Here is a 24,839-nt window from a genome sequence, read left to right on the forward strand (position 1 = left end):
CCAAAATGAGAACCAAACACTGCAAAAAATAATAGGTGCTAATAACAAGCACCTTGCCTTCTATTTTTAGAAGTGAAGTGTGTGCCTTTCTAACAACTAAATACTATTGCCATCTACAGTAAAATGTTATTTAGGCCTGTTGCTCAGGTGGTAAATGATTTAATTTTGCTATATCTTACATTGCCTGTCAAAACTGTTTGTAAATACCAATTATATAAATTAATGTTTGACAGAGTAGGGTGTATGGGTCTTTTAAGATCTTGGATTGACTTACAGGGTAATTAATCTACTCAACCTTTTATTACAAGCATGTAACTGTCATATGGATATATTTTTTATAAATACGTACATGTTCTGCCATCATATCCCCTTAATATCACATCCCACAAAATACAGTTTTTTTATGTTGTAGATTAAAATCTACAAAACTTTGGTAGAAACACCTGTCAAAATAGTTACAAATGAATTTTTCATCTTTGTTGTTCATTGTTCATATGGATCTACAGCACAAGAAATAAAATAATCGGTCTACCTTGATGCCCCCTGTAGGCCTATATGTTATTAATAAATTATAAGTACGGTAACAGATATGAAAGTAGTGATTGCTGGTGCAGACAGGTACCAACGGCAGGAGAGTACTTGGAATGAGGAGATAAAGGCTACCTAAGTTACAAAGGTATAAGGTGGCAGGGAGGGATTCTGTCAGGTATAACTCTAGTAAGAATTTTGTCCTATGCAAACGACTTGGTCTGTTGAAACTGTGCAATCTAATATCGTGCAACTTCAAAAAGGATGCAATGAATATGACATGAAAATTAGTCGTTTCAATTCTAAAGTGATGGCAGTAGGGAAGACCCCTAAAATAGAACTGAATGTCAGGTTGAGAATACAAAATTGGAACAGGTAGATAATTTCAAATAGGTATTTAGGATGTGTATTCTTCCAGGATGGCAGTATAGTAAGCAACATTAAATATAGATGCAGTAAACCCAATGCAATGAGCTTGCAGTTGTGTTCAACAGTATTCTGTAAGAAGACAGTCAGCTCCTGGACAAAACTACTCATATCTTTACACTGGTCTGGTTTCAGACCACCTGTGCTGTACATACCTAATGCAATGAGTTTGCAGTTGTGATCAACAGTATAGGTACCGTAAGAAGGAAGTCAGCTCTTGGACAGAACTATCAATACGCTGGTCTGGTTTCAGACCACCTGTGCTGTACAACTGCTTACTACATACACACAGAAGGGACCTACTACATGTATTTCAAAATACTCCTTTCCTTGTAAACCATACATGTTCTACCACATAAAATATACAAATTAAGATGTTGTAATAATAATTTTTAAAAAATTGGAGTTAAGGTTCTTTCCCATCAGGTGCTAATACACATAACTCACTGAGGATTCAAATAAATATTGATAGATAAGTATAACAAAAACTGATTTAATTAAAAAAGTAGGACATTTCTCAAGAACATAAATTTTATTCGATTCTTTCTTGATCTAACACTGTATACAACAGTTCCTGAATTTTAACTTTGAAAACCCTTCGACCTAGTACACTCATTCTTTCCATGTCATCACAAAGACACTAAAAATAACACTGATTACATTTTCTTTTCAGTTTTCAGTATCTTTTCTAAATATTCACTTAACACATCACTGTCACTTTCACATTTCTGTTTCCTTTATTTTTAACTGCTGGCAGAGCTGTTTGTGGAAGCAGAAGCCACTGGACTGGAAGTTGAAGTCCCTTCAATAATTTCTGATCTGTAGGAGTTAGACCCCTCCAACACAAATTATTTCTGCTTCCTCCTCCTCTATTTCAGCTTGGTGAAAAGGCTCTCACACATCAGGTGCCACTTCCATAGATGTGTTTGTTACAGAACTGAAAAAAATGAACAACATATTAATGCAATTCTTCTAAATTGGAGCTATATTTTAGTCTGGACACAAGCCTTCTGCTTAAGAAATTGTTACTTTCAATAATTATTTTAGTAAGATGATTGTTAGGTTGGATTATATTATATTACTTTCAGTTATATCTGATAAATTAATGAACAGATGGGTGGAACTTATGGCCTACAGACTGAATCTTCCCCTCACTCTTTCACAACTAGAACACTGGTCTGTAGTGTAGGCCTACTTTTAAAAATAAATATTACAGAATTGTACCTTTTTCCAGCAATGAAGAGTTCCAGAAAGTTGAGGGCATTGAAGTAGACCCATTTTATGTTTTCTGTACAGCAGAACCTGGGAGGAGAGGGAGGATGTTATCTCTCAAAGTTCGATATCCAGCCTTCAGAATTTGCCTTGTTTTGGCACAACTTTTTCCTGAAACAATGAATCAGAATATTGTGACAAAGAAAATATACATGTAGTAGGCCTACTTATGGCATAGGCCTACCAGTAGCGTAGCCAGGATTTCAGTTTGGGGGGGGCCCATTCATCCAGAATTTTATTTTGATAGGTGTCCAAACTTCCATAGTTTAGGTGGTGTAGAATACCGAAAAAGGAAATGAGTGTCCTTGGATCCAAGTAAGAGTGGTGGATTCGTGCGGATTCCGGAAGCTAATAGTAATTTCCTTCTTCTTCTTCTTATTCCCCATTTTCCCCACATCTGTGGGGTCGCGGGTGCGAAATGTGTCACACATATGTGGATTTGGCCCTGTTTTACGGCCGGATGTCCTTCCCGACGCCAACCCTATATAGAGGGATGTAATCAGTGTTGTGCGTTTATTTGGTGGTTGGTAATGTAGTATGTTGTCTGAATATGAATATGTTGGGACAAACACCCAGTCCCAAGCCAGAAGAATTATTCAGACGCGATTAAAATCCCCGACCCAGCCGGGAATCGAACCCGGAACCGTCTGAACCGAAGGCCTCAACACTGATCATTCAGCCAATGAGTAGGACTCCGGAAGCTAATATTAATGCACATTATATATAAAATGCTCAATAAAAGAACTTTCGTTAAAACTCCTGGGGTGTCTGGACTCCTTGGACGACAACCCTCGGTCCCCCAGCTATCTCTGTTACTCCCATCCCAACATAACTGCAGCATTTCATATACTCCGCGTAGAAGTGAAATGAATGCAAGAATAAACACTTTGAGTAAGGATGCAATATTCTGGTTTAGAACAAATACGGTAATGTTATAATAATAATGGTCATGTGATAAGCAATAAAGAAGTGACATTTTATACAAATAATGCGCGTCGAATACAGGTTTCTCGTCCTTCTTGTCCATGGCTAGATGATGAAGGCAAGAGAATGATGGCCCACCGTGACTCGTTATTTCGACATTATAAACAAACCCTAGATGACACAGACTTCGAATCTAACCGCATCTTAAGAAATCGCACAAAGCAGTTAATCAGAAATTTAAAAAATGCATATATTTTCGGATTTTAGCTAACAACTTAAATTCTAATCGCGCATGGGACCAACTTAGAGCTCTGGGAATAGGAAAACATCAACAGAGACAGACAACTCCTGACATTCCACTTGACGAACTGAACGATTACTTTAGTAGAATAAATATTCATCCTACCCAAATTAAGTGCACCGACTCACCGCCCTCCCCTCCAGCCAATCCGCCATTCACATTTCACAGTGTCACAGAAAATCAGGTTAAAAGGCTTTGTACTCGATTAAATCAAAGACTGCAGGTGTATATGATATTCCTATTACTTTTATACATAACATTATGGGTGCTATCTCGCCTATACTGACGCACATACTGAACTACTGTTTACTAAACGGAACTTTCCCTACTGTATGGAAAACAGCCAATATTATATCGGTACCTAAGAGTTCAGATCCACAATCACCCTCTGACTATCGTCATATGTCCGTACTCCATGCGCTTTCTAAAGACTTTGAACGTTTAGTATACGAGGAAGTTCTGGAATACCTAAATAAAAATGCTCTTTTGGACCCTTTGCAATCTGGATTTGAGAAGGGTCACAGTACCGCGACAGCACTTTTGAAGGTTACCGAAGATATTAGAAACGCTATGGACAACCGACTGCTCACTATACGTATCCTTCTTGACTTCAGTAGCGCCTTTGACACTGTACTAATTCCGACTATGATACAGAAAATGGAACTGCTAAATTTCGACCTGGCTGCGCTTAAGGTTTTTAGTTCTTATTTGAGTAACCGTCAACAGCGTGTAACAGTAAACGACAAGGCCTCTAAATGGAAAATGAAACTTAGTGTTGCCCCACAGGGCAGTATTCTACGGCCCCTAAGTTTCTGTATTTATATCAATGACATACCATCTGTGACAGGAAATAACACACATGACCTCTGTGCTAACGATCTTTAAATAGGCTATATCGACACTGCAAGACAAGATATTAACAGGGACCTCCGACGACTCAGTGTATATGCACAACGAAGCTCTCTTATACTAAACTGCAAAAAACTCAGACAATTATAATTGGATCACGAAAATTACTGAGCTTCTCAAACAATGTCGCAATCCCGCCTATCCTACTGAATGGTAACATTATTCCCTACAGTAAAACGGTTAAAAATCCCGGCGTAATGATGAATGTAACAGTTGATTGGTCTGATCAAACGAAAGAAATACGTAAAAAGATTTTTGGAGTTCTTCACCCTCTTAAACGACAGAGGAATGTATTTCCATTTGAGCTACAGGCCAAACTAATACAGACACTCATTCTCCCTATTCTTGATTATTGTGACGTTGTTTTAGTTGACATGACGAGAGAAGAAACACTTAAACTTCAACGAGCACTGAATTCCTGCCTGCGATTTATTTACAATATCGGGTACGATGTTCATATCACCCCATACTATCAGGCTGTCTCATGGCTGATGTCTGATAAACGTCGGCAGCTACACACTTTAACGATGGTGATCAGAGTGGTAGCTGAAAGTCAGCCAATGTATATTTCTTCTAAATTCATCTTTTTATCATCATTTCACAACATTAATACACGTTCTAGATCCATTCTTTCTATTCCACTGCACCGCACAAATAAAATTATTAGATCATTTGTGGTGACTGTCGCCAGATTGTGGAATTCCCTGCCAGTTCAGGTCAGAGAAACTAGCTTTTTTAAATCACGATTTAAGGTCACCTGCCGAGACTACCTGCTGAGGACAGCTGACTGAATGGTTGAAGTATGAATGTGTGCGTTCCTGAGGATTAGCCATGTTTAAGAGTTTTTAATATTAATTAGTTCTAATATTAATTTAGTACGTAATTTATTTAAATTTATTTTAAATTCTATTAATTTATGTAGTTTTAACTATTTTAAGAATCTCAGTATTTTATTTAAGATTTTGATTAGTATGTGGTTAAGTGTACAAGAGGGCCTGGAGCCCTAACTTCGCCACTGTACTGAAGGCACTAATAAACAGACAAGTAAATAAATAAATAAATAAATAAATAAAATAAATAAATAAATAAATAAATAAATAAATAAATAAATAAATAAATAAATAAATAAATAAATAAATAAATAAATAAATAAATAAATAAATAATGTAAAACGTATGGGTATAGATATTTTGTTAGTTGGTAAAGAAAAATACACGTTACAACAAATGCTATGTAGGGTTTACCTTGTCCTGTTAGTTTCCAACGCGGTTAGGGCCACGCAGCTGTGAGCTTGCATCCGGGAGATAGTGGATTCGAACCCCACTGTCGGCAGCCCTGAAAATTTTTTCCCGTGGTTTCCCATTTTCACACCAAGAAAATGCTGGGGCCGTACCTTAATTAAGTCCACGGCCGCTTCCTTCCCACTCCTAGGCATTTCCTATCCCGACGTTGCCATAAGACCTACCTGTGTCGGTGTGACGTAAAGTAAATTGTTAATTACTTTTCCACGCAAGTCTGGGATACAGAATATAGTAGTATAAAGTTAGAGTTTCGTGACACTAATATTCGTATCTATAATTTTTATTAACGTGCCAGAAATCAACGACACTGATATGTTGCCATTTCAACAACGTTTTAAGGGTTACCGATCCAAGCCGGGATTTGAATCTGCGAACTCAGACTCAGAAGGACAGCGACTCAACCAACTGAGCCACATGAAAAGGAGGCATTTGTGATTATTGTTATAAATAGATGCAGCTAGTATTTTTACAAAGGTTTTATGAGGAGCATTTATTAAGGCGTACGTTTTTTTACTGTCCTAAACGCACGAGGCCGGACAGAAGAACTAGCTGGAAGCTAACGAGCCTTGCAGGGGTGTCGCTTCCTTCTCTGTTCACTTTTCCAAATCAAAGTTCATGACGTAACAGCCCCGAAGCGCCATCGCCTACCAAGCGACGGCTGCTCAGCCCGGAGGCCTGCAGGTTACGAGGTGTTGTGTGGTCAGCACGACGAATCCCCTCCGCTGTTATTCCTGGCTTTCTAGACCGGGGCCGCCATCTCACCGTCAGATAGCTCCTCAATTATAAACACGTGGGCTGAGTGTACCTCGAACCAGCCCTCAGATCCAGGTGAAAGTCCCTGACCTGGCCGGGAATAGAACCCGGGGCCTCCGGTAAGAGGCAGGCACGCTAGCCGTACACTGTGGGGCAGACTGGTACTTTTAGGTCTCCTTATTTTCGAATTTGACTTAAGGCATCCTGCATTCGATTCCCGGCACTGACAGAGTTAAGAAAGGCATGGGATGGGGAGGATACAGCCTTGTTTTTGGGTGCAGTAGAGTTTTCCTTGAGTCTCTCGTAATCGAAATATATACGGCCTGGAAGGTAGTCACCTTCACGGGGTGTAGTACCAAAGTGGTTCCTTTTTTTAAGAAGACAAATTAAATGAAGATTCTACTTCCTCACAAACGAAGAACGATATTATCAATTTTACGAACAGTTTCAATAATGCAGCCGGTTTATGTTAAGAGTACAAAAGCTATGATTGTACATGGTAACAATCAAATCCAACAATATCTACTGAAGATGCGTCACCGCTCTCGGTAGGACCGGCTTTCTTTTCATATTCACCGGGCGAGTTGGCCGTGCAGTTAGGGGCGCACAGCTGTGTGCTTGCATCCGGGAGATAGTGGGTTCAAACACCTCTGTCGGCAGCCCTAAATATGGTTTTCTGTGGTTTCCCATTTTCACACCAGGCAAATGCTGGGGCTGTGCCTTAATTAAGGCCACGACCGCTTCTTCCCACTCTCAGCCCTTTCCTTTCCCATCGTCGCCATTGAAGACCTACGGTGCGACGTAAAGCAAATTCTAATTAAAGAATAAAAAATATTTTCACAACCCCTTCCAAGAAAAAGTTGTATCCACACTACTGGACACTACTGGGTACGCCACTGCATCCACTCACCATTTAAGGTACAAGGTAAGTCCGAAGAATGGTTGGATACTCAAAATACACCATCATAAATGATACGGTTCTGGCTAAAAAGTATAAAGAAAGGTAGAATCCGTATCAATAGAACGTGACTACCCATTTTAAAAATGTTTCATGCATCGACTGCGATTCAAGCCTGGGCCGTCCTGATGAGAAGATAGAAGCATTGGAACTGAGTTATCACGCCCGCCAATTACAAAGTATTTACCAGCACTTTTGATGGTGCCATTTGAGGTTCCAATCAGTCCCCGGGCATTTGACAAAATATATAGGCCTACCTATCGAACTTAGGCACGCATCCGCGATTGTCTTGGCACTGTAAGAATTAAAAAAAAAAACTTTTTCATAACTTACCGAGGATGCACATAGTGTTGGCTTTTCAGTGACAAAACGGTCCCTCTTCAAAAAAATGTTACTTATATGGCACAAAATGAGGAACTAACGTGCAGATCACAATCCTGTCACAGTCTTCCCACCGCTGCAACTCAAACACAGCACATCTCTCAACCACGGCGCAACCCGAGGATCCGTAGGACATTGTTGTTTCCTGGAACCGATCTGCAAAAGCTGACACGATGTTGTAAGCTTACAGCTGTTTCTGGACGTGGCCCCCGTTATCTCGGTGGTCACGTTCCGGCCCCCTACTGAGTAATCCCTTGCTAATTGGCCCTTTCTTCATGTCTTGACATTTGTCAATACACGGTTTCATTCCCAATACTGAGGCCTCTACAAGGAAATATCCTCGCGCATCACAATCCTAAGTGTCTTCCTTTCATTCAAGCAGTACAAATATGGAGAATTATGTATGTCCCTATTGAGCCCTACTAATAGATTCTTGTAGCTACGTTAATTTAACATTTCGGCGTACGTTTTTAAGTTGTTCGTACCGTACGTAAAACAACGGCTAATCCTCGCTCTAGTTTCAGGAAATATTTTGGGGGGGGCCCGGCCCCCCTGGGCCCCCCCCCTGGCTACGCCAGTGAGGCCTACACTTATTTGTCATTAAAGCGAACAATGGTAGGCCTATTCATTTCATTAGGTACGAGATGGAGGTTAGGAAAGCACTGCTTATGTTTTCCAAACATTTCTTCAATTAAGTTACAAGAATGATAATTACTAGTTCTCCTAGTGTAACTTTTTTTACCAATCTATTCCGTATAATATATTTTATCAATAAATAATCTAAGATAACACTATTCGTAAGATAATCGTAAAAATATAATAATTACTTACCAGTTTTTGTCCCAGTTCTTGACGCTATAGAATGCCATACAAAATTCACGGTCTCGCTATTACTATATCCAGGGAGTCTAGGATTATACACCACTTTGTTTTCATACACTAAGCAAATTAATGTTTCGATTTCATCAACAGATGACTATGTTGCGTCCGCCATCATCGAACGACTGCGACTGAAAAACGGACACGTTTGTTTTCACAAACCAGTCGATCTTCATCGCTCGTAGTTGATCGCTGACGATCGATGCTGTGTGACTGGTGCCACTGCCCTCTGTAGGTTTGTTTTCCTAGTCGGTTGATCGCAGTCGTTCGATCGAGCCTGTGTGACAGCCCCCTTATAGTCACGGTAGAGCTGTGGCCACCCCACCTCTGCTCGGTTGGCCGGTCGAAGTGCAGAGCTGCTGGACCACGGACCAGCCATGGCCACTTATGGACCGAGACCAACTCTGCATCTACCGACCCGCTGGAGCGGCGCGGTCAAGGAGTAATTCTTCCTATTTTGAACTTCCCATATAAGGACTGCCGCATCGTGGATGTCCAACTACGACCGGAAGTTCCTCGCTCACGATATTCTTTCCGCCCCACGTTCTCGTTTCACACTATTCAAAATATTTGCCTGTAGAGTCTTCATCGAGTCCGCCTCTGTAGTGTAGTGGTTAGTGTGATTAGCTGCCACCCCCGGAGGCCCAGGTTCGATTCCCGGCTCTGCCATCCTTAAATTGGTTTTCCGTGGTTTCCCACTTCTCCTCCAGGCAAATGCCGGGATGGTACCTAACTTAAGGCCACGGCTGCTTCCTTCTCTCTTCTTTGTCTATCCCTTCCAATATTCCCATCCCCCCCCACAAGGTCGCTGTTCAGCATAGCAGGTGAGGCCGCCTGGGCGAGGTACTGGTCATTCTCCCCAGTTGTATCCCCCGACCCAAAAGTCTGAAGCTCCAGCACACTGCCCTTGAGGCGGTAGAGGTGGTATCGCTCGCTGACTCCGAGGGAAAAACCGACCCTGGATGGTAAACAGATTAAGAAAGAAAGAAAGAAAGAAAGAAAGAAAGAAAGAAAGAAACAATCTTGTTCGTTCGTTCGTTCGTTCGTTCGTAATCCTAAGGAACCAGATTGTAAGGAAATCCAAACCCATGTCTATATTGTTTTACTGACAAACATTTCCACGCAGTTGCGAAGTGTTAGAATAGTACAGTATTCAATTCGACCTACAGAGAAATGAGGAAATAATGCCTTATCCAACTGATTCAGAGTATCATGACTGTATCAGTTCAGAGGAACACATTTTAGCAACAAGTACACAGCAAATGTAGGCGAATGTACTGATATCGAAAATTTACCGAACCAAACCAAACCAAACCGAACCAAAACCCATGGCGCAACAGTCCCGAAGGGCCATGGCCTACGAAGCGACCGCTGCTCAGCCCGAAAGCCTGCAAATTAAGAGGTGGCGTGTGGTCAGCACGACGAACCCTCTCGGCCATTTATTCTTGGTCTTCTAGGCCGGGGCCCTAATCTTACGGTCAGATAGCTCCTCAATTGTAATCAAATAGGCTGAGTGGATCTCGAACCAGCCCTCAGATCCAGGTAGGGCTGGCATCGAAAATTTAGCAGATGCTAATTGTAGAGCAATGATCACGTGTAAGAAGAACGATGTAACAGCAAAAATAGTTCTCTCAGATGAAGAAATAGAACAAGTATCTGCACTCAGATATTTAGGAAGCACAATCAGAAGTGATCTATATTGTTTAGATGAGGTTAAGAGCAAGATCGCAATGGCTAAGGAAGCAAAGGGTACTGATGAGTGGGGCACTGAATATGGACCTTAAGAATAAGTTAGTGAAGTGCTAGCGTTGCTATTCATGGATCTGAGGCTCCGACTTTGAGAAGGAAGGAAGAAAGAAGATTGAAATATTTTGAAATGTGGGTATGGAGGAAATGGAGAAGATCAACTGGCAAGAGAAATTAAGGTATGAAGCAGTATTGGAAAGAGTAGGTGAAGAAAGGACAACAACACTGGAAACCATTCAAAAGGGAAAGAAGAATTGGTTAGGCCACTGTTTACGAAGAGCATGTTAATTAATACAGGCGTTGGAAGGAAAAGTTGCAGCGAGAAGGTTGAGAGGAAGAAAGGGGTATTAGATGATGGACAGTGTGAAAATTGTTAGAAGATACTAGAAGACAGATCGGCTTGGAAAATGCATGCGAAAACCTGCTGATTGGCACAGAACCGATGATGCTGATGAACTGTAGGGCTGATTGGTTCAGATGATAGAGCGCTGGCCTTCTGAGTCCATGTTGAAGAGTTCGATCCCGGCTCATTCCAGTGGTATTTAGTATATGCATCATCCTGGTATCGGTAGATTTACTGGCGTAGCAAATAACTCATACGGGACAAAATTCTGGCGCCTCGGCTTCTCACAACACGGACGGGCTGTGTCGCAGTCAACGCCGCAAAGTTTATGGTGCAGAATACGTCTTTCTCTCAGAACTGAAGTAGAACGGGTTTTCTTTACATTTAGTTCGATCTACTTGCCAAGTCCTAATAAACTTGGCCTCCACTCGGACCTGGACGTCCTCCACGATTTGCTGATGATAAGATATGGTTTTCGAGAGGTTCCCATAGACTGCTTCGTCATCTACAGCCGACTCCCAGTCCACAGGCTCCACCTACCTACTAAAATAATAATAATAATAATAATAATAATAATAATAATAATAATAATAATAATAATAATAATAATAATAATGTTGCTGGCTTTACTAACTACTTTTACGGTTTTGGGGAGAGACGCAGAGGTGCCGGAATTTAGTCCCACAGGACTTCTTTTACGTGCCAGTAAATCTACCAACATGAGACTGACGTATTTGAGTACCTTCAAATACCACCGGACTTAGCCAAGTTGGGGTCAAAAGTCCAACGCCTCAAGCGTCTGAGCCACTCAGCCCGGCTCTGGGCTTATAATCAACAACTATTATTTATTATCATTGTCTTATTATTTTCAGACTTGGTACCTTATTTTTTCTGAGGGATCGGAGGTTTTCCTCTTTTCCTCCAGGGGTAACCCAAGTCCTGCATCAATTACAGATTCTGAAGCGACTAAATCAAAATTGTACTGCTTTCTGTCCCCTTCTGGTGTACCCTCGGTGTTAACCGAAGGGATTCGCTACTTGTGAGTTCCGGGAGAGGTGACATCGCAGGGTACATGAACTGGGTCAGTTTCCTACTTTCCAGTTACTTTGAAGCGGACTCTTTACTTCTTCTCTTACCCATCCGCCTCACTTGACCCTATATCCTTCCAAGCTTTGAAACCTACATTAGTCCGGGCTTAATGGAATTTCATGTCCTCGTGCTTCTTCTAATAATATAAATTGTAAATATAATTTAATTGAGCTGTTTAACAATAAAATGTAGTATAACATTATCAGCCATTTGTCCGAGTCTACTACGAATATAAGATTTTTTGTTGGGGTATAAACGGGGTTTAATAAATATAGTTCAATAAATTTGGAAAAAACCTTCTCGTGGCATAGACCTGAGTTTTAAGTATACCTTTCTTTGTATCTATCTATCTATCTTTCTTTCTTTCTTTCTTTCTTTCTTAATCAGTTTACTCCCCAGAGTCGGTTTTTTCCCTCTGACTCAGCGAGGGATCCCACCTCTACCGCTTCAAGGACAGTGTCGTGGAGCGTGAGACTTGGGGTATGGGGATACAACTGGGGAGAATGACCAGTACCTCGCCCAGGCGACCTCAACAGCTATGCTGAACAGGGGCCTTGCGAAGGGATGGGAAGATTGGAAGGGGATAGACAAGGAAGAGGAAAGGAAGCGGCTGTGACCTTAAATTAGGTACCATCCCGGCATTTGCATGGAGAAATGGGAAACCACAGAAAACCATTTCGAGGACGGCTGAGCTGGGTATCGAAACCCCCCACCCTCTCTCTCTCTCTCTCTCTCTCTACTCAGCTGACCTCCCGAGGCTGAGTGGACCCAGTTCGAGCCATCGTACCACTTTTCAAATGTCGTGGCAGAGCCGGGAATCGAAGCCGGGCCTCCAGGCGTGGCAGCTAATCACACTAACCACTACACAACAGAGGCGGACACCTACCTTATACGGAATTATTTAATCACTTTTTGTCTGCAAGAAAGGATACCGTAGAGAGAGGGAGAGAGAAAAATAGAATTAAACAGTAGAATTAAACAGTAGAAAAGCTAGCTAGCTAGAAGGCAGCGCTGCGGGGGGAAACGACAGTAGTTTAGGGTGGTTCAGTATCTCTAACTCATCAGGCGGAACACATGTTCAATGTTCTGATGACCGCTGTGAACATATTCTGTTCAGCTTTCAGTCTGAGCGTGGAACTGCTGAGAAATGTGTAGAAATGTGCGAGCAGTATAAAAGGCAGAAGATACTCCCACCCTCCTAACTTCTTGTGAATGACCTAACTGATCAACATCCTCTCTGTTGATATAACTCAAGATTATTATCAAGCAATCGATGTCAACACCATTTGTTTTTCTTCCGGGATTCCAAACTCGCCCATGTTACGAGACTGATAACATCACTACTACAGTCTGAGCTCCTCCTATACAGTTGGAAATATTGCAAAAGTTACTCAAGGTCTCACTAGTAGAGTTTGAGATCACACCAACTCACACAATCGAGCGACCTAAATTCACCTGCGCGGGAGGACGAGGCCGAAATCAGGCCATCCGTCGCGAGCCGCTCGGCCTCACTTTCACAATGAGCACCAAGGCCGAGCTGTGCTCTATGTGCTACATACTTCAAGGAGACGACCATTTCCTCTCTCGGCGGGCTTCCTCAGCTCCTCCCTTCAGTACCAGACAAATCTAACTTGGACAAGACAGATTACAATGGAACTTGGATTAGAAATCAGTTAACATATCCTAAATTTCTTTCTTTCTTTCTTTCTTCCGTTGGTTTTTCCCTCGGGCTCAACGAGGGATCACATCTCTACCGCCTCAAGGGCAGTGTCCTAGAGCGTGAGACGTTGGGTCGGGGAATACAGCTGGGGAGAAGGGTGAGTACCTCTCCTAGGCGGCCTCACCTGCTATGCTGAACAGCGGCCTTGTGGGGGGATTGGAAGATTAGAAGGGATAGACAAGGAAGAGGAAAGGAAGTGGCGGTAGCCTTAAGTTAGGTACAATCCCTACATTCGCCTGGAGGAGAAGTGGAAAATCGCGGAAAACAACTTCGAGGATGGCTGAGGTTGGAATCGACCCCCCCCCCCCTTCTACTCAGTTGACCTCCCGAGGCTAAGTGAACCCCGTTCCAGCCCTCGTACCACTCTTGACATTTCGTGACAGAGCAAGGAATCGAAACCGGGCCCCCGGGAGTGGCAGCTAATCACACTAACCACTACACCACAGAGGTGGCATTATTTTATCTACGGTGACTATATGCAAAAGTCATGTTTTGGCTTCGTAATCCTGTAATTTTGATATTATGATCATGTTTTCCCGTGAATTTTCGTTTTTTGTCATATTTTCACATTTTTTATTCCATTTTCGCATACAGTACCTGCTTGCAGTGGACTCAAAGACGGATTTTTTCACATCTCCTAATTGTTGTAATTTCTTACAATTATTTTCTTAGAAATATATTTTTATGTGAATTAGGAGAGTAAGCTGTATAGAGTCCACCTTTGTGGTGTAGTGGTTAGTATGATTAGCTGACACCCCCGGAGGCCCGGGTTCGATTCCCGGCTCTGCCACGACATTTGAAAAGTGGTACGAGGGTGGAACGTGGTCCACTCAGCCTCGGGAGGTCAACTGAGTAGAAGGAGAGGGGGGGGGGGGGCGGTTCCCACCTCAGCCATCCTGGAAGTGGTTTTCCGTGGTTTCCCACTTCTCCTCCAGGCAAATGCCGGGGTGGTATTTAACTTAAGGCTATGGCGGCTTCCTTCCTTCTTCCTTGCCTATCCCTTCCATTCTCCCCATCCCCCCGCAAGGCCAAACCGTTCAGCATAGCAGGTGAGACCGCCTGGGAGAGGTACTGGTCATCCTCCCCAGTTGTATCCCCCGACCCAATGTCTCACGCTCCAGGACACTGCCCTTGAGGCGGTAGGGGTGGGATCCCTCGCTGAGGCCGAGGGAAAAGCCAACCCTGGAGGTTAAGCAGATTAAGAAAGAAAGAAAGAAAGAAAGAAAGAAAGAAAGAAGCTGTATAGACAGAGACAGATGCGTAGAAAGAGACAGAATAGTGAGCCTCAATTGACCTCTAATGATGTGACGTATATCAAATATACCCCAGTAACCTCCTGCGATGTTGAGCGGTCTTTTCCCCGTTACAAGTCAATGTTTTGTGAAAATAGAAGATGGTTCCAATTTGAAAACTTTAAAATGTTTTTTTTTTTTGCTAGTTGCTTTACGTCGCACCGACTCAGATAGGTCTTATGGCGACGATGGGACAGGAAATGGCTAGGAGTAGGAAGAAATCGGCCGTGGCCTTAATTAAGGTACAGCCCCAGCATTTGCCTGGTGTGAAAATGGGAAACCACGGAAAACCATCTTCAGGGCTGCCGATAGTGGGGTTCGAACCTACTATCTCCCGAATACTGGACACTGGCCGCAATTAAGCGACTGCAGCTATCGAGCTCGGTACTTTAAAATGTATGTAATTTGCTATTGTAATTCTTTCTGATCGCTCATCAAAATGTTAACATTTATTTCATTCTGTGCAGAGTCGAGGATTACCTCTGGATTGAGTAATTAATGAAATTCCAAATGCGGTATAACTATAAAAATTAATAGTATTTCTTATTTATTCTTATTAAATATGCTAATGTTAATTTAAACAGCGGCAAGATATTGAAGATTTCAAAAATGTTACCAAAATTTTTGAAATCATATTTATTGTGAAATTTTATACTTAATTAGGTCATAAATGCTTACATAATTGTAACAATTTTAGGTCATAAATATCCGGGCCCTAGTGATAATCATTTTGTCGTACTTGGTAACGTGATTCGCTCAGCGGCTTAGCTGCTGACTTCCCGCCGAGAAGGCCGAGGCTCAAATCCTGGTCGATCCTGGGTCGAGAATTTTGATTTCAAGATTCACGTGGTGTCAAGAAGGGCATCCAGTCTTAAAACCCCCGGCCAAAACAAAATTATCCTGGGAAGCTCCAGCTACCCTAGAAATAAGTGGGACAAACTAAAGAAAGTTAGATTTAAAAAAAAATTGTCGTAAAATCAACGGTAGTGTTATAACTAAATGCTCAAGAATAACATCATCGTCATCAATATCAATCAGCACTGACCTGCATTTAGGGCAGTCACCCAGGTGATAGATTCCCTATCTGTTGTTTTCCTAGTCTATTCTTAAATGATGGCAAATAAATTCGGATTTTATTGAACATCTCCCTTGGTAAGTTATTCCAGTCTCTAACTCCCCTTCCTATAAACAAAACAGTTTGTCCTGTTGAATCCCAACTTTATTTTCCCTACTTTTAAAGACACCACTCAAACATATTCGTCTACTGATGTAATTTTGCACCATCTCTCCGCTGACAGCTCGGAACATACCACGTAATCAAGCAGCTCGTCTCCTTTCTCCCAAGTCTTTCCAGCGCAATCTTTGCAACATTTTTATAAAGCTATTTTTGTCGGAAATCACTTAGAAGAAATCGACCTACTTTTCTTTGGACTTTTTCCAGTTCTCGAATCAAGGAATCCCGGCGAGGTTCCCATATACTGGAAGCATACTCTAGATGGGTTCTTACCAGACTTATATGCCCTCTCTTTTACATCCTTACTACAACCCCTAAGTACCCTTATAGTCACGTGTAGAGATCTGTACCCTTTATTTACAATCCCATTTATGTGATTATCCCAATGAAGATGTTTCCTTATATTAACACCTAGGTGTCCGGTTCCATGGCTAAATGGTTACCGTGCTGGTCTTCTGTCACAGGTGTCCCGGGTTCGATTCCTGGCAGGGTGGGGAAGTTTAACCATCATGGTTAATTTGCCTGGCACGGGGGTTTGGTGTATGTTGTCTTCATCATCATCATTTCATCCTCATAACGACGCGCAGGTCGCTTACGGGAGTCAAATCGGAAGACCTGCATCTGGCCAGCCGAACCCGTCCTGGGATCTCAGAGCACTAAAAGCCATACGCCATTTCATTTCAACACCTAGGTACTTAGGGTGATCCCCATAAGAAACTTTCCCCCTGTCAACGCAGTAATTAATTTCCCAGATCTGTTAGATGGTTCCCAACCTTTTTTAGCGGAGACACTCCAGATAATTCTTAAACTGTTGAAGGATCAGTACAACAGTTGGTTTCCCAGTAAAGCAACATTTTCCTTCCCGTTTTTAACGGTATGAGGATTATCTAGTACTATTACCACTGCAGTAGGAATGGCTGAAAATATTGTTGTACTGTACCAAATTTAAATCCCTAACTTTTTCTTTCTTTCTTTCTTTCTTTCTTTCTTTCTTTCTTTCTTTCTTAATCCGTTTACCCTCCAGACTTGGTTTTTCTCTCGGATTCAGTGAGGAATCAATCCCACCTCTACCACCTCAAGGGCAGTGTCCTGGAGCGTGAGACGTTGGATCGGGGATACATCTGGAGAGGAGGACCACTACCTCGCCCAGGCGGCCTCGCCTGATATGCTGAACAGGGGCCTTGTGTGGGGATGGGAAGATTGGAAGAACGCGCAGGATTTGTCCCGTGCTTTAGTAAGTAACGAGGTAGCGATATCGATTTTTTTAAAAAACTATTCCTGTTCTTATCTGACTCTTTGGTTGAATGATGAGCGTTGAGGCTTTCAACTCAGAGGATCTTGCGTTTCATTGCTGGCCAGGTCGGGGATTTTGAACACGTCTAATTAATTCTTCTGGTTCGGGGACTGGGTGTTTTTGTTTCTCCCAAGACTCTCCTATTCGTATTCAGACAACTCACCACACTATCAACTCCATGTAGGGTTGGCGTCGGACCGTAAAACAGGGTCAAATCCACGTGTGCGAAGCAGAAGCAGAAGAAGAAGAAGAAGAAGAAGAAGAAGAAGAAGAAGAAGAAGAAAGATTCCTGCTCCTGTTTCTGTTCCTGTCGTATACATAGTTGGTTGCAGACAGTCATATTCAGTGATGCATTTATTTCCATAGCCAGACATGTACATTGTGAAAATGCGTTCTGCACTGTGCACATTTTCAAATCTGGTGCCATCAGGAGTGAGTGGTGGTGATTATTATTTTAGGAGGTAGTATAACTAGACAAGTATCCTCTATTAACACTAGTATTTTTTTTTACGTCGCACCGACACAGATAGGTCTTATGACGACGATGGGACAGGAAAGGGTTAGGAGTGGGAAGAAATCGGCCGTAGCCTTTATTTAAGGTACAGCCCCCAGCATTTGCCTGGTGTGAAAATGGGAAACCACGGAAAACCATCTTCAGGGTTGCCGACAAAAGGATCCCAATCCACTATCTCCGGGATGCAAGCTCACCTGCCCGGTTTAATACTGATCAGAGAGTAAAAAATTGGAAAGGCTCCGACACTTCGAAAAATGAAGGTATCGGCCAAAGAAGGGCCAGGAAGGGCGTGAGAATGAAAGACTAATTAGGATTCGCAAACCTAATATCATCGGGGTCGGAAAAGTTCAACAGATGACCAAGGAAGGTCGGATCGGTAACATGAAAGTTAGGATCGTGGCACAAGTAAGTGGAAGCAAAGCCAGGACTCAGCAAAGGGCCCGAAGGTCAAGAAGACTGGTGAAGTGCACGACTTATGATGGTATGGTGGTGATTTTTTCAAGAGGAAGTACAACTTGACAACTATCCTCTATTTACACTAATAAGAAGAGAAATGGAGAGGTGCGACACTTCATAAAATGGAGGGTCACAAGAAGTGAAAATAAGAGAGTCCTTAGGCGTCGCCAACCTAATAAGTCGGTGTCGGAAGAAAACAAGAGTTGACCAAGGGAGGTCAGGTAGGATAGATGAAAGTTATGAGCCTGTCACAAGTAAGTTGAAGCAATGCCAGACTCAGCTAGGGGAACTATGGTCGCCAAGCCACGCTCTCAATTTGAGAGCCTCTGATGCCCCATTTTGTCGCCTCTTACGACAGGCAGGGGATACCTTACCGCGGATATATTCTACCGCCTCCACCTACAGGGGATCCGGCTCCATGGCTAAATGGTTAGCGTGATGGCCTTTGGTCACAGGGGTCCCGGGTTCGATTCCCCGCAGGATTAGGAATTTTAACCATAATTGGTTAATTCCCCAGACAAGAGGACTGGGTGTATGTACCGTTTTCATCATCATTTCATCTTCATCACGACGCGCAGGGCGTCAAGTCAAAAGACCTGCACCAGGCCTCTCCGGAGGCCACACGTCTTTCTTATTACCCCCAGAGGGACGTTTATATCACCGAAGGGAGTAAACATACCATCAGTCTCTGCAGTCTCCATGTCCTCAACGTTCAGAATGCTAGCGCGTGGCGCCACATTTGGAAAGCGTACAGAGTTCAGTTCTGCTTCTTATTCTTCTTCTTAATCTGCTTACCCTCCAGGGTTGGCTTTTTACCTCGGACTCAGCGAGGGATACCACCTCTACCGCCTCAAGGGCAGTGTCCTGGAGCTTCCGACTCTGGGTCGGGGGATACAACTGGGGAGGGTGACCAGTATCTCGCCCAGGCGGCCTCACCTGCTATGCTGAACAGGGGCCTTGCGGGGGGATGGGAAGATTGGAAGGGATAGACAAGGAAGAGGGAAGGAAGCGGCCGTGGCCTCAAGTTTAGGTATCATCCCGGCATTTGTCTGGAGGAGAAGTGGGAAACCACGGAAAACCACTTCCAGGATGGCTGAGGTGGGAATCGAACTCACCTCTACTCAGTTGACCTCCCGAGGCTGAGTGGACCCCGTTCCAGCCCTCGTACCACGTTTCATATTTCGTGGCAGAGCCGGGATTCGAACCCGGACCTCCGGGGTGGCAGCTAATCACACTAAACACTACACCATGGAGGCGGACAGAGTTCAGTACTACCGGGCGAGTTGGCCGTGCGGTTAGGGGTGTGTGGCTGTGAGCTTGCAACTGAGAGATAGTGGGTTAGAATCCCACTGTCGGCAGCCCTGAAGATGGTTTCCCGTGTTTTCCCATTTTCACATCAGGCTGTACCTTAATTAAGGCCACGGTTGCTTCCTTCCAACTACTAGGCCTTTCCTATCCCATCGTCGCCATAAGACCTATCTGTGTCGGTGCGACGTAAAGCCACTAGCAACAAAAAATAGTTCAGTACTCCTTTTCGCCAGTGCTACGTGCATGGCTGTGGAAAATATTGCCTTCCCACCCCCCACTGAGTGCAGCTGTCTACGACCAACTATGTATAGGACAGAAATAGGTACAATATAGTTCTATTTAAAAATAACAAGTTGGCATCGCTGCACAGGACATACATTGCACTCTATTTTATGTGCCCCCTTAATATTATTTATCTAAGTGAAAAGCGCCTATCGCTATCTTCAATTAGTCACAAGATATTTGAGCAGTAAACTCATCCACCACTCTATCAGAGTCCGCACAAAGTCTGTATACCCTTACTCATTATTAATTATTTCTACTGTCAGATGTCCATTGTTATCGACTTCGATTGTTGACAGTAGTTTGTGCCAAGATATTGAAAGAATGGCTTATTCAAGTGCTTATAGTACGATTTAGGAACGTTTGCTGGCCGCTCTGTGGATTCATGAGTGTAAAATTAGTGGCAAAACAATATAAAAGAGAGGGACAATTTCATTGCGCGGTTCGTGAAAGCAGCACAAAGAAGACGTTATTAGCATGGGAAAAGAAAGCTTTTTTAACGGGGAGCATTCGCGAGAAGTAGAAGACCATCCACCAGACTTGTACTTTGTGCTAACGTGGATAAATCTATCCAACAATCTCCGGTCAAATCCATACGGAAACGTGCGTCAGAGTTGGGAGATCAACCACGAGGAAAGACATTAACGTGAATCTGAAAATGTGGTACTGCGTCCATTGAGTGTCAGATGATGATTTGGAGAGATGTGTTGATGCTTGTGGTCGGATGCTGCAACAATATCAAACAGTGGCTCAGAAGACGTAAGTCATGCTCACTGACGAACGTGCAATTTATCTCAGCTTCCGTAGTCGCAATATTTACTTTTGGGAAAAAGAAAATCCTCATTTTTTTTTCAATAAATCGAGCTAAACCCACCTCACGTCATGATCTGGGCCGGAATGACACAAGCCCACCAGTTTGGCCGGTATTTTTTTAATCGTTCTGTTAATCAGAACAGACCTTCTCCACAAGATAAATGACCGGCTCATCCTGCAGTGCAAAATGCAGGAATCTTAGACGATGTTTGGTTTCAACACGGTGAGGCGCCGGCTCACTTCGCAGTGGCTGTTCGAGAACGACCAAACGCGGTCTTTGGGAATCGCTGGATCGGTCGAGGATCGGACAATGAACCAGCTCCTCCACCAAGGAGCCCTGATCTAACAACACCCGATAACGCACTGTCAAGGAACATGTGAGGAAACAGCGGTAGGTTGGAATTAATGACCTGAAAGTCCGGCCCCGCGGTGTAGAGGGCAACGCGTACGCCTGTCACCCGGCGGCCCCGGGTTCGATTCCCGGCCTGGTCAGGGGCTTAATGATTAATATCCTGGCCTGGGGACTGGGTGTTTGTGTCGTCCTTAATGTTCCTTTCCTCACATTCAACACTTTACACTTCCGCCATTTACAAAATACACTCAGGTTCCTCACATATGGGGCAAAAGATCTTCACAGGTCGACGCCCAGAACAAATAGCATTATTTTGAAAAAATATATATATTGATGACCTGAAAAATGTTGTGCGCTTGTGATTTTATATCATGTCAGTTTGAGTTGACTTTTTTTTTGCTAGTGACTTTACGTCGCACCGACACAGATAGGTGTTATGGCGAGCATGGGATAGGAAAGGCCTAGGAATGTTACGGAAAATGGGAAACCACGGAAAACCATCTTCAGGGCTGCCGACAGCGGGATTCGAACCCGCTATCTCCCGAACGCAAGCTCACAACCGCGCGCCCCTAACCGCACAGGCAACTCGCCCGGTAGTTTGAGTTTAATTTGATTTAGTATAGGGGTATACGGACTTTGTGCGCACCCTATTGTAATAATAGGTAGAAGCATGATTATTTTTCGCATTAACGATAACGTAACAAAAAATATTTTGAAGCGATTTTGAGATACCCTAACGAATCATATGATCCTGGTTAAGAAATTAGTGATTTTATTTTCGCGAAATACAGCGAATTAAAGTGACAAGGCCCGTTTAAAGCGAAAGTTACTTATTTTGTGATCAGTGCGAAAATGCACTGAAATTGTATTCCTATATCATGTGTGTGAAGGGAAACAGAAGACTTTATGGGAGGATTAAAGCGAAATTAAGGCTATGGGGTCAGTGCTATTTCGCGAAATAACGCGAAAAATTGTTTCCTTTTCGCGAAATCGAACATAAATTCTTCTTCCTCTTCTATCGCTCTTTCAACACCTGCGGGGTCGCGGGTGCGAACTGTGTCGCACATGTGAATTTGGCCCTAATTTACGCCGGATGCCCTTCCTGACGCCAACCTTATATGGAAGGACGTAATCACAATTGCGTGTTTTTGTGGTGGTTGGTAGTGTAGTGTGTTGTCTGAATATGAAGAGGAAAGTGTTGGAACAAAAACAACCAGTCCTCGAGCCAGAAGAATTAATCGAAAACGATTAAAATCCCTGACCCCGCCGGGAAATGACCCCGAGACACTCTGTTCCGAAGACCTCAACACTGACGATTCGGCCAATAAAAACCTGCAACCAGTTTTCCGGTCATTGACCGGGTCAGGAATTGAATGAATGAAGGCCCCATTTTGCGGCGAGAATAGGAATTGTGCCGGCTGACGAGGCCTGTCGCACTCCTCTGGGCAATGACTAATGACTGACAGATGGAATGAAATAATATTGAAGAGTGTTGCCGGATTGAAAGATTACAGGGAAAACCGGAGTCCCCGGAGAAAAACCTGTCCCGCCTCCGCTTTATCCAGCACAGATCTCACATGGAGTGACCGGGATTTGAACCACGGAATCCAGTGGTGAGAGGCCGACGCGCTGCCACCTGAGCCACGGAGGCTTCTATTCAGCCAATAATCGAACATAAATTAATGGTAAAATATCATGCCTCTAATAATAGGCATTGAGGCCATTCTGGACGACTTACATGTAAAAATAGACGTGTTATAAATAGAGCCCGGATTTTTATGCATTAATAGGTTAGAATGCAAACTTACTGAAGCGAGTAGCAAGTATAGTCTACCTTCACAACGATCATGCAATGGGGTTCGCATAAGCATTAGGGGCACGTCCCATCAGAACCCCTATAATTTATGTTACACTTGCTACGTTGTGGAAGAGCGGGTGGCCGACACTTCTTACTTACCAAATTAGTTTGCAATCTAACCTGTTAGCCTACTGCATAAAAATCCGGGCTTTAGTTATAAAGTGGTCCTGATTGTTGTTTTAAGAAGAAGTACCACAGAGTAAACATCGCCACTTCTTAACACTAATCAGAAATGTAAATAGAAGAGGTCTGCTTCTTCTTAGAAGGGAAATACCGACAAAAGAAAGAAAAGGGCCACGAAGGGTGTGAAAATGAAAACTCCTTAGGCCTCGCAAGTCTAATAACGCGGAGTCGGAAGAGAACAACTGCTAACGAAGGAAAATCAGACAAGAAAGGTGAAAGTGAGGAGCCTAGTTCAAGTAAGTTGAAGAACCCCAGCAGGTTCCCCCTCAGTCGCTTCTTACGACAGGCGGTGATACAATCCATACACTTTCTACCGCACCCATGTAAATGTCGTATTTTCGTATTTTATACTTTTGGAGTCCATTCAGTGGCTTAATTTTAATTTTGAAAACATTTCAATCAATCAATCAATCAATCAATCAATCAATCAATCAATCAATCAATCAATCAATCAATCAATCAATCAATCAATCAATCAATCAATCAATCAATACTGATCTTCATTTAGGGCAGTCGCCCAGGTGTCAGATTCCCTATCTGTTGTTTATCTAGCCTTAAATGATTTCAAAGAAATTGGAAATTTATTGAACATCTTCCTTGGTAAGTTATTCCAATCCCTAATTCCTCTTCCTATAAACGAATATTTGCCCAAATTTGTCCTCTTGAATTCCAACTTTATCTTCATATTGAGAACTTTCCTAGTTTTAAAGACACCACTCAAAATAATTTGTCTACTAAAATCATTCTACGCCATCCCTCCACTGACAGCTCGGAACATACCGCTTAGTCTAGAAGCTCGAAGAAACTCGTCTCCTTTCTCCTAAGTCTTCCTAGCCCAAACTTTGCAACATTTTTGTAACACTACTCTTTCGTTGGAAATCACCCTGAACAAATCGAGCTGCTTTTCTTTGGATTTTTTTTTCAGTTCTCGAATCAAGTAATCCTGGTTAGGGTCCCATACACTGGAAAAATACTGTAGTTGGGGTCTTACCAGAGACTTGTATGCCCTCTCCTTTACATCCTTACTACAACCCCTAAACACCCACATAACCGAATGAAAAATTCGCTATTCGATTGCCTCATTCATTCGAATGGAGTGTCGAATGCATAATCGAAAAATAATCGAATGGAAAATAATATTCACTATTCGATTGCCTCATTCATTCGAATGAATAATCGAAAAATAATCCAACGGGAAATATAGTCGAATAAAATGAAATAATCGAATAAGCTATTATTGTGTATTCGATTACCCCATCACTATTCGGAAGGAAGCGGCCGTGGCCTTAATTAAGGTACAGCCAGATGCGTACATATGAGGCTTGCTGAAAAAAACAGTTTTCCTGTAAGATGACCTGCTTAAGAATGTTCCCAAATTGTAAGAGAGGATACAGTCAGCCGGGTTGAGTGGCTCAGACAGTTGAGGCGGTGGCCTTCTGACCCCAACTTGGCAGGTTCGATCCTGGCTCAGTCCAGTGGTAATGAAGGTGCTCAAATACATCGGCCTTGCGTCCATAGATTTACTGGCACGTAAAAGAACATGTACAGGACAAAATTCCGGCATATCGGACTCTCCGAATCCGAAAACCGTTAGAAAAATAGTTAGTGGGGCGTAAAAACAAAAATCTTACTTGGATACAGCCATGTTTAATGTCCTTGCACCACCAACATGTTCAGATTTCCACAGGACGTTATGTGCATTGCGTGTGACGTGAGGGTGCAC

The sequence above is a fragment of the Anabrus simplex genome, chromosome 4 (genome assembly GCF_040414725.1).
Source record: "Anabrus simplex isolate iqAnaSimp1 chromosome 4, ASM4041472v1, whole genome shotgun sequence".
In the NCBI taxonomy this organism is placed as follows: Eukaryota; Metazoa; Arthropoda; class Insecta; order Orthoptera; family Tettigoniidae; genus Anabrus; species Anabrus simplex.